At 38.8% G+C, this 9,179-nt stretch overlaps 1 long non-coding RNA gene across 1 annotated transcript in view; it reads left to right on the top strand.

Moving 5' to 3' along the window:
- Window positions 1-1,830: 1,830 nt before the first annotated feature.
- LOC134760399 (uncharacterized) overlaps window positions 1,831-9,179 on the top strand; it is a 32,223-nt gene continuing 24,874 nt past the window's right edge. The window contains exons 1-2 of the long non-coding RNA XR_010137783.1: window positions 1,831-1,983; window positions 2,114-2,272. This is a non-coding gene — a long non-coding RNA (uncharacterized LOC134760399). The remainder of the gene's footprint in view (window positions 1,984-2,113; window positions 2,273-9,179) is intronic.

Here is a 9,179-nt window from a genome sequence, read left to right as displayed (position 1 = left end):
ATTATGCATTATGCCTTATGGTTTTTTTATTCCCTGGCTACCCTTCGTAAATGGTCCTTTATTCGACCGACCTCACATTATCTTGCTTTGAGTGTACTATCTATTTCCTGTTGGTATCTGGACTGATCCAGCCATTAAATGAATTGAGCCTTTCCATCTTCCCATCTCAAAGTCACAATCAAAGGCAGCCAACTAACTTTTTAAACCATGTTCAAATAAGGCAAATGCTGAGCTGTTGCCAATCTGGCTGTTTCTATGCCTCATGTCCGTTTTCTATACATCACTTTCCTTTTTCTGTCCATAAATCTTCCACCACGTGGCTACACTGGAGCCTCTCTGAATCTATCCTGGGTGGAGGCTGCCCAATTCATGAATAGTTCTTTGCTCAATTAAACTCTGTTAAATTTAAAAAGAAAAAGGCAGTCATAGGCCCTCTTCTATTGTATCTTTCTTTACTTGTCTGTGTTCTTCACTAGCTCCTTAAGTACCAGAGTGATAATTGTATAATATCTGAACTCCCCATACATGGCAAAGACCTCATATATAAAAGGCATTTAATAAAAGTTTATTGAATAAATGTATAAACAAATGGTAGAAATTATAAGGGTAATTCTCAGCATAAATAAATGTTTTTATCAGTTACACTGGCTTGTCTCATCCCATTATTGCTACCAGTAAATACTTTTGGCTTTAGTTTGATCCAAGAATTGGAAAAAAATTTTACAAACTTTACCATTTCTGAATAACAATGTATTTTCATAACAGTTTTATAATGCAACACATATTACTAAAAAAAATCCAATTGTCTACTTGTATCAAATGGCATTTACTTTGCATCTTTGTAATTTCCTCCACAAGAATTTCAGAGTTCAGGGAGCATTGGATAACATAAGGAACTGACTATTTCATTTTTACTCAAAATTAAATATTTAATAGACTGCCAAAAGCAAATCCTTATTTATGTTTTCTTATTATTTTTCTCTTCAAAATATTTATTATGGATTTTAAATGACAGATTTCATTCTTGGAAAATGATTATATCGATTTAATTAGATTGTCACCTCACGGTCCATTCTTTTATATTTAGGAAGTTTGGAACAGAAAAGATCCTGAAAACAGAAAACAACTGCAACTAGGCACCTGGAAGTGTGCCTATCTATAATTTCATAAAATATGCTCATAATTATTTCTCTTCTATTTACTCTTAGAACTTTTACTTAGCAATTACACATTAAAGAAACAATTGAAACTCCCTCTGTAGCCAGCTCTAATTTTTTCTCCTCTCTTACTCTCCCAAAGTGTATAGCTTTCCCAAACATGTTTTTACTTTATAAATACATACAAAGGTATTCATAAATAACAGATATTCTTATTTTGTGTGTGGCTTTTTAAAAACCATATAAATTGTGTCGTACCAGGATATTGTTCTGTTACTTAGATTTTTTACCCAAATTATGTTTGTGAGATGTATACACGTTGTGAATATGGGTAAAGTTTATTCTTTTCAACTTCTAAACAGAGGGGACAGACACTGCCTGCTGCCTAACGAATAGTATGACCCCCCCCCTTTTTATTTTTTTTAATAAGAGAAACATAATATTTTTCAATGCAATCATGTGCCCTGAAAAATTAGACAATACTTTCCAAGCTTCTTGCAGCTAGACTTAGCTCTCTGGCACAGTCCTAGCTAATGAGATATAAGCAAAGTCGGCTTGGGTTTGCTCAGGAGAGTTCCTGATGGCTCAGCTACCTCCGTCACTTTTCTTTCCTCTTTACTATTTCCTGCCTAGAATGCGGATGTACTTCATGGTGGAAGTGCAGCCATTTTGTAACCGTTAAGAGAAAGAGCTGCCTGCTAGATAGGAGAGAGTGAGATGTAAAGAAGTCTGGGTTCTTGATGACTTTGTAAAGCTTTCCTAACAAGCAGCCCTGCCTCTAGACTTCATATCAAATGAGAAAAGCAGAATTCGCATTTTGTTTAAGGTACTGTCATTGGTTTTCTTTTTACTTGCAATCTAATTAATTCCTAACTAATAATAGAACCCATTTAATGAGCATGCCATTGTTGATATGTCCACTTCTGCATTCCAATTAGTTATTTTCTTCTTTCCAGCCACAACCAGATTGCAATCTACATTGTTGCACAATGAACTTCTCTGCACACTTCTGAGTCTCTGAGGGTATTGGAAGATCATAAGGTTATGTTGCTATTCAACTCTGGAAAACAGTTTAAAACACCTAGAAAAGTGGAGGTTCTTGAAATTCCCACAGTGTAAGAGTTATTGTTTTCATATATCTTTGCCAACTTTGATAATGTTAAGTCCTGACCAATGAAATTTTTGTAAGTCTAGTGGATATAAAATACAATCTCATTGGTTTTAAAATTCGTTAATATCCTAACCAATGGGGGAAAGAGTCCCTATTTAATAAATGCTGCTGGGATAACTGCCTACTCATATGCAGAAGAATGAAACTGGCCCCCTACTTTTCACCATATACAAAAATTAACTCAGAATGGATCAAAGACTTAAATCTAAGACTTCAAACTATAAAGTTCTAGAAGAAAACCTAGGAAATACCATTCTGGAAATTAGCCTTGGCAAGGAATTTATGGCTAAGACCTCAAAATAAATCACAACAGAAACAAAAATTGACAAATTTGGACCTAATTAAACTAAAGAGCTTCTGCACAGCAAACACACACACACACACACACACACACACACACACAAAACCTATCAACAGAGTAAACAGATACCCTTCAGAATGGGAGAAAATATTCACAAACTATACATCCAACAAAGGTCTAATATCCAGAATCCATAATGAACTTAAACAAATCAACAAACAAAAAACAACTCCATTAAAAAGTGAGCAAAGGAGAGAGGTTCCAAGATGGCCAAATAGGAACAGCTCCAGTCTACAGCTCCCAGCGTGAGCAACGCAGAAGATGGGTGATTTCTACATTTCCAACTGAGGTATCGGGTTCATCTCACTGGGGCTTGTCAGACAGTGGGTGCAGCCCACAGAGCGTGAGCTGAAGCAGGGCGGGGCATCACCTTGCCCAGGAAGCGCAAGGGGTCGGGGAATTCCCTTTCCTAGCCAAGGGAAGCCATGAGAAATGTCAGCTGGAAAATTGGGTCACTCCCACCCTAATACTACACTTTTCCAACAGTCTTAGAAAATGGCACACCAGGAGATTATATCCCATGCCTGGCTCAGAGGGTCCCACGCCCACAGAGTCTTGCTCACTGCCAGCACAGCAGTCTGAGATCTAACTACAAGGCAGCAGCGAGGCTGGGGGAGCGGCACCGGCCATTGCTGAGGCTTGAGAAGGTAAACAAATTGGACGGGAAGCTCGAACTGGGTGGAGCCCACCGCAGTTCAACAAGGCCTGCATGCCTCTGTAGACTCCACCTCTGGGGGCAGGGCGTAGCTGAACAAAAGGCAGCAGAAACTTCTGCAGACTTAAATGTCCCTGTCTGCCAGCTTTGAAGAGAGTAGTGGTTCTCCCAGAATAGAGTTTGAGATCTGAGAACAGACAGACTGCCTCCTCAAGTGGGTCCCTGACCCCCGAGTAGCCTAACTGGGAGGCACTTCCCAGTAGGGACCGATTGACACCTCATACGGCCAGGTGCCCCACTGAGATGAAGCTTCCAGAGGAAATATCAGGCAGCAACATTTGCCATTCTGCAATATCTTTGGTTCTGCAACCTCTGCTGGTGATACCCAAGCAAACAGGTCTGAAGTGGACTTCCAGCAAACTCCAACAAACCTGCAGCTAAGGATCCTGACTGTTAGAATGAAAACTAACAAACAGAAAAGACAGCCACACCAAAACCCCATGTGTACATCACCATCATCAAAGACCAAAGGAAAATAAAACCACAAAGATGGGGAGAAACCAGAGCAGAAAAGCTGAAAATTCTAAAAATCAGAGGGCCTCTTCTCCTCCAAAGGAATGCAGCTCCTTGCCAGCAACAGAACAAACCTGGATGGAGAATGACTTTGACGAGTTGAGAGAAGAAGGCTTCAGAAGATCGGTAATAACAAAGTTCTCCGAGCTAAAGGAGGATGTTCAAACCCATCACAAAGAAGCTAAAAATCTTGAAAAAAGATCAGACGAATGGCTAACTAGAATAAAGAATGTAGAGAAGACCTTAAATGACCTGATGGAGCTGAAAACCATGGCACGAGAACTACGTGGCGCATGCACAAGCTTCAGTAGCCAATTCGATCAACTGGAAGAAAGGGTATCAGTGATTAAAGATCAAATGAATGAAATGAAGCAAGAAAAGAAGTTTAGAGAAAAAAGAGTAAAAAGAAATGAACAAAGCCTCCAAGAAATGTGGGACTATGTGAAAAGACCAAATCTACGTCTGATTGGTGTACCTGAAAGTGATGGGGAGAATGGAACCAAGTTGGAAAACACTCTGCAGGATATTATCCAGGAGAACGTCCCCAACCTAGCAAGGCAGGCCAACATTCAACTTCAGGAAATACAGAGAACACCACAAAGATACTCCTCGAGAAGATCAACTCCAAGACACATAATTGTCAGATTCACCAAAGTTGAAATGAAAGAAAAAATGTTAAGGGCAGCCAGAGAGAAACATCAGGTTACCCACAAAGGGAAGCCCATCAGACTAACAGTGGATCTCTCCGAAGAAATTCTACAAGCCAGAAGAGAGTGGGGACCAATATTCAACATTCTTAAAGAAAAGAATTTTCAACCCAGAATTTCATATCCAGCCAAACTAAGCTGCATAAGTGAAGGAGAAATAAAATCCTTTACAGACAAGCAAATGCTGAGGGATTTTATCACCACCAGACCTGCCTTACAAGACCTCCTGAAGGAAGCACTAAACATGGAAAGGAACAACCGGTACCAGCCACTGCAAAAACATGACAAATTGTAAAGACCATCGATGCTAGAAAGAAACTGCAGCAACTAACAAGCAAAATAACCAGCTAATATCACAATGACGGGATCAAATTCACACAGAACAATATTAACCTTAAATGTAAATGGGCTAAATGCTCCAATTAAAAGACACAGACTGGCAAATTGGATAGAGTCAAGACCCATCAGTGTGCTGTATTCAGGAGACCAATCTCACGTGCAGAGACACACATAGGCTCAAAATAAAGGGATGGAGGAAGATCTACCAAGCAAATGGAAAACAAGAAAAGGCAGAGGTTCCAATCCTAGTCTCTGATAAAACAGACTTTAAACCAACAAAGATCCAAAGAGACAAAGAAGGCCATTACATAATGGTAAAGGGATCAATTCAACAAGAAGAGCTAACTACCCTGAATAGATATGCACCCAATACAGGAGCACCCAGATTTATAAAGCAAGTCCTTAGAGACCTACAAAGAGACTTAGACTCCTACACAATAATAATGGGAGACTTTAACACCCCACTGTCAACATTAGACAGAAAGTTAACAAGGATATCCAGGAATTGAGCTCAGCTCTGCACCAAGTGGGCCTAATAGACATCTACAGAACTCTCCACCCCACATCAACAGAATATACCTTCTTCTCAGCACCACGTCACACTTATTCCAAAATTGACCACATAGTTGGAAGTAAAGCACTCCTCAGCAAATGTAAAAGAACAGAAATTATAACAAACTGTCTCTCACACCACAGTGCAATCAAACTAGAACTCAGGATTAAGAAATTCACTCAAAACCGCTCAACTACATGGAAACTGAATAACCTGCTCCTGAATGACTACTGGGTACATAACAAAATGAAGGCAGAAATAAAGATGTTCTTTGAAACCAACGAGAACAAAGACACAACATACCAGAATCTCTGGGATACATTCAAAGCAGTGTGTCGAGGGAAACTTATAGCACTAAATGCCCACAAGAGAAAGCAGGAAAGATCTAAAACTGACACCCTAACATCACAATTAAAAGAACTAGAGAACCAAGAGCAAACACATTGAAAAGCTAGCAGAAGGCAAGAAATAACTAATATCAGAGCAGAACTGAAAGAGACAGAGACACAAAAAACCCTTCAAAAAAATCAATGAATTCAGGAGCTGGTTTTTTGAAAAGATCAACAAAATTCATAGACCACTAGCAAGACTAATAAAGAAGAAAAGAGAGAAGAATCAAATAGACACAATAAAAAATGATAAAGGGGATATCACCACCGATTCCACAGAGACACAAACCACCATCAGAGAATACTATAAACACCTCTATGAAAATAAACTAGAAAATCTAGAAGAAATGGATAAATTCCTTGACACATACACTCTCCCAAGACTAAACCAGGAAGAAGTTGAATACCTGAATAGACCAATAACAGGCTCTGAAATTCAGGCAATAATTAATAGCCTACCAACCAAAAAAAGTCCAGGACCAGATGGATTCACAGCCGAAGTCTACCAGAGATACAAGGAGGAGCTGGTACCATTCTTTCTGAAACTATTCCAATCAATAGAAAAAGAAGGAATCCTCCTTAACTTATTTTATGAGGCCAGCATCATCCTGATATCAAAGCCTGGCAGAGACACAACAAAAAAAGAGAATTTTAGACCAATATCCCTGATGAACATCGATGCAAAAATCCTCAATAAAATACTAGCAAACCGAATCCAGCAGCACATCAAAAAGCTTAACCACCATAATTAAGTGGGCTTCATTCCTGGGATACAAGGCTGGTTCAGCATACGCACATCAATAAACGTAATCCAGCATATAAACAGAACCAATGACAAAAACCACATGATTATCTCAATAGACGCAGAAAAGGCCTTCGACAAAATTCAACAGCCCTTCATGCTAAAAACTCTCAATAAATTAGGCATTGATGGGACGCATCTCAAAATAATAAGAGCTATTTATGACAAACCCACAGCCAATATCGTACTGAATGGGCAAAAATTGGAAGCATTCCCTTGGAAAACTGTCACAAAACAGGGATGCCCTCTCTCACCACTCCTATTCAACATAGTGTTGGAAGTTCTGGCCAGGGCAATCAGGCAGGAGAAAGAAATAAAGGATATTCAATTAGGAAAAGAGGAAGTCAAATTGTCCCTGTTTGCAGATGACATGATTGTATATTTAGAAAACCCCATCGTCTCAGCCCAAAATCTCCTTAAGCTGATAAGCAACTTCAGCAAAGTCTCAGGATACAAAATCAATGTGCAAAAATCACAAGCATTCCTACACACCAATAACAAACAAAGAGCCAAATCATAAGTGAACTCCCATTCACAATTGCTTCAAAGAGAATAAAATACCTAGGAATCCAACTTACAAGGGATGTGAAGGACCTCTTCAAGGAGAATTACAAACCACTATTCAATGAAATAAAAGAGGACAAAAACAAATGGAAGAACATTCCATGCTCGTGGATAGAAAGAATCAATATCGTGAAAATGGCCATACTGCCCAAGGTAATTTATAGATTCAATGCCATCCCCATCAAGCTACCAATGACTTTCTTCACAGAATTGGAAAAAAACTACTTTGAAGTCCATATGGAACCAAAAAAGAACCTGCATTGCCAAGATAATCCAAAGCCAAAAGAACAAAGCTGGAGGCATCATGCTACCTTACTTCAAACTATACTACAAGGCTACAGTAACCAAAACAGCATGGTACTGATACCAAAACAGAGATATAGACCAATGGAACAGAACAGAGCCCTCAGAAATAATACCACACATGTACAACCATCTGATCTTTGACAAATCTGACAAAAACAAGAAACGGGGAAAGGATTCCCTATTTATGCTGGGAAAACTGGCTAGCCATATGTAGAAAGCTGAAACTGGATACCATCCTTACACCTTATACAAAAATTACTTCAAGATGGATTAAAGACTCACATGTTAGACCTAAAACCATAAAATCCCTAGAAGAAAACTTAGGCAATACCATTCAGGACATTGGCATGGGCAAGGACTTCATGTCTGAACACCAAAAGCAATGGCAACAAAAGCCAAAATTGATAAATGGGATCTAATTAAACTAAAGAGCTTCTGCACAGCAAATGAAACTACCATCAGAGTGAACAGGCAACCTACAGAATGGGAGAAAATTTTTGCTATCTACCCATCTGACAAAGGGCTAATATCCAGAATCTACAAAGAACTTAAACAAATTTACAAGAAAAAAACAGCCCCATTAAAGTAGGTGAAGGATATGAACAGATACTTCTCAAAAGAAGACATTTATGCAGCCAAAAGACACATGAAAAAATGCTCATCATCACTGGCCATCAGAGAAATGCAAATCAAAACCACAATGAGATACTATCTCACACTAGTTAGAATGGTGACTATTAAAAAGTCAGGAAACAACAGGTGCTGGAGAGGATGTGGAGAAATAGGCACACTTTTACACTGTTGGTGGGACTGTAAACTAGTTCAACCATTGTGGAAGACAGTGGGGTGATTCCTCAAGGATCTAGAACTAGAAATACCATTTGACCCAGCAATCCCATTACTGGGTATATACCCAAAGGATTATAAATCATGCTGCTATAAAGACACATGCACACGTATGTTTATTGTGGCACTATTCACAATAGCAAAGACATGGAACCAACCCAAATGTCCAACAGTGATAGACTGGATTAAGAAAATGTGGCACATACACACCATGGAATACCATGCAACCATAAAAAATGATGAGTTCATGTCCTTTGTAGGGACATCGATGAAGCTGGAAACCATCATTCTCAGCAAACTATCGCAAGGACAGAAAACCAAACACCGCATGTTCTCACTCATAGGTGGGAATTGAACAATGAAAACACTTGGATACAGGGTCGGGAACACCACACACCGGGGCCTGTCATGGGGTTGGGGGATGGGGGAGGGATAGCATTAGGAGATATACCTAATGTAAATGATGAGTTAATGGGTGCAGCACACCAACATGGCACATGTATACATATGTAACAAACCTGCACGTTGTGCATATGTACCCTAGAACTTAAAGTATAATAATAATAAAATAAAATAAAAATAAACACGTAGAATAATACACTAAAATACAACTTGTTAAACATTAGTCAATAAGGTAGTCTAAAAGTTTGGTCTAATAAAGGTTCAAAAACAGTGGAAAAAATAAATAAATAAATAAATATGAATAAAAAATAAAAAGTGAGCAAAGGACATGAACATACACTTCTCGAAAGAAGA

This window comes from Pongo abelii, chromosome 18 (genome assembly GCF_028885655.2).
Source record: "Pongo abelii isolate AG06213 chromosome 18, NHGRI_mPonAbe1-v2.0_pri, whole genome shotgun sequence".
NCBI classification, from domain to species: domain Eukaryota; kingdom Metazoa; phylum Chordata; class Mammalia; order Primates; family Hominidae; genus Pongo; species Pongo abelii.
This window is presented reverse-complemented; position numbering and strand designations above follow the sequence as displayed.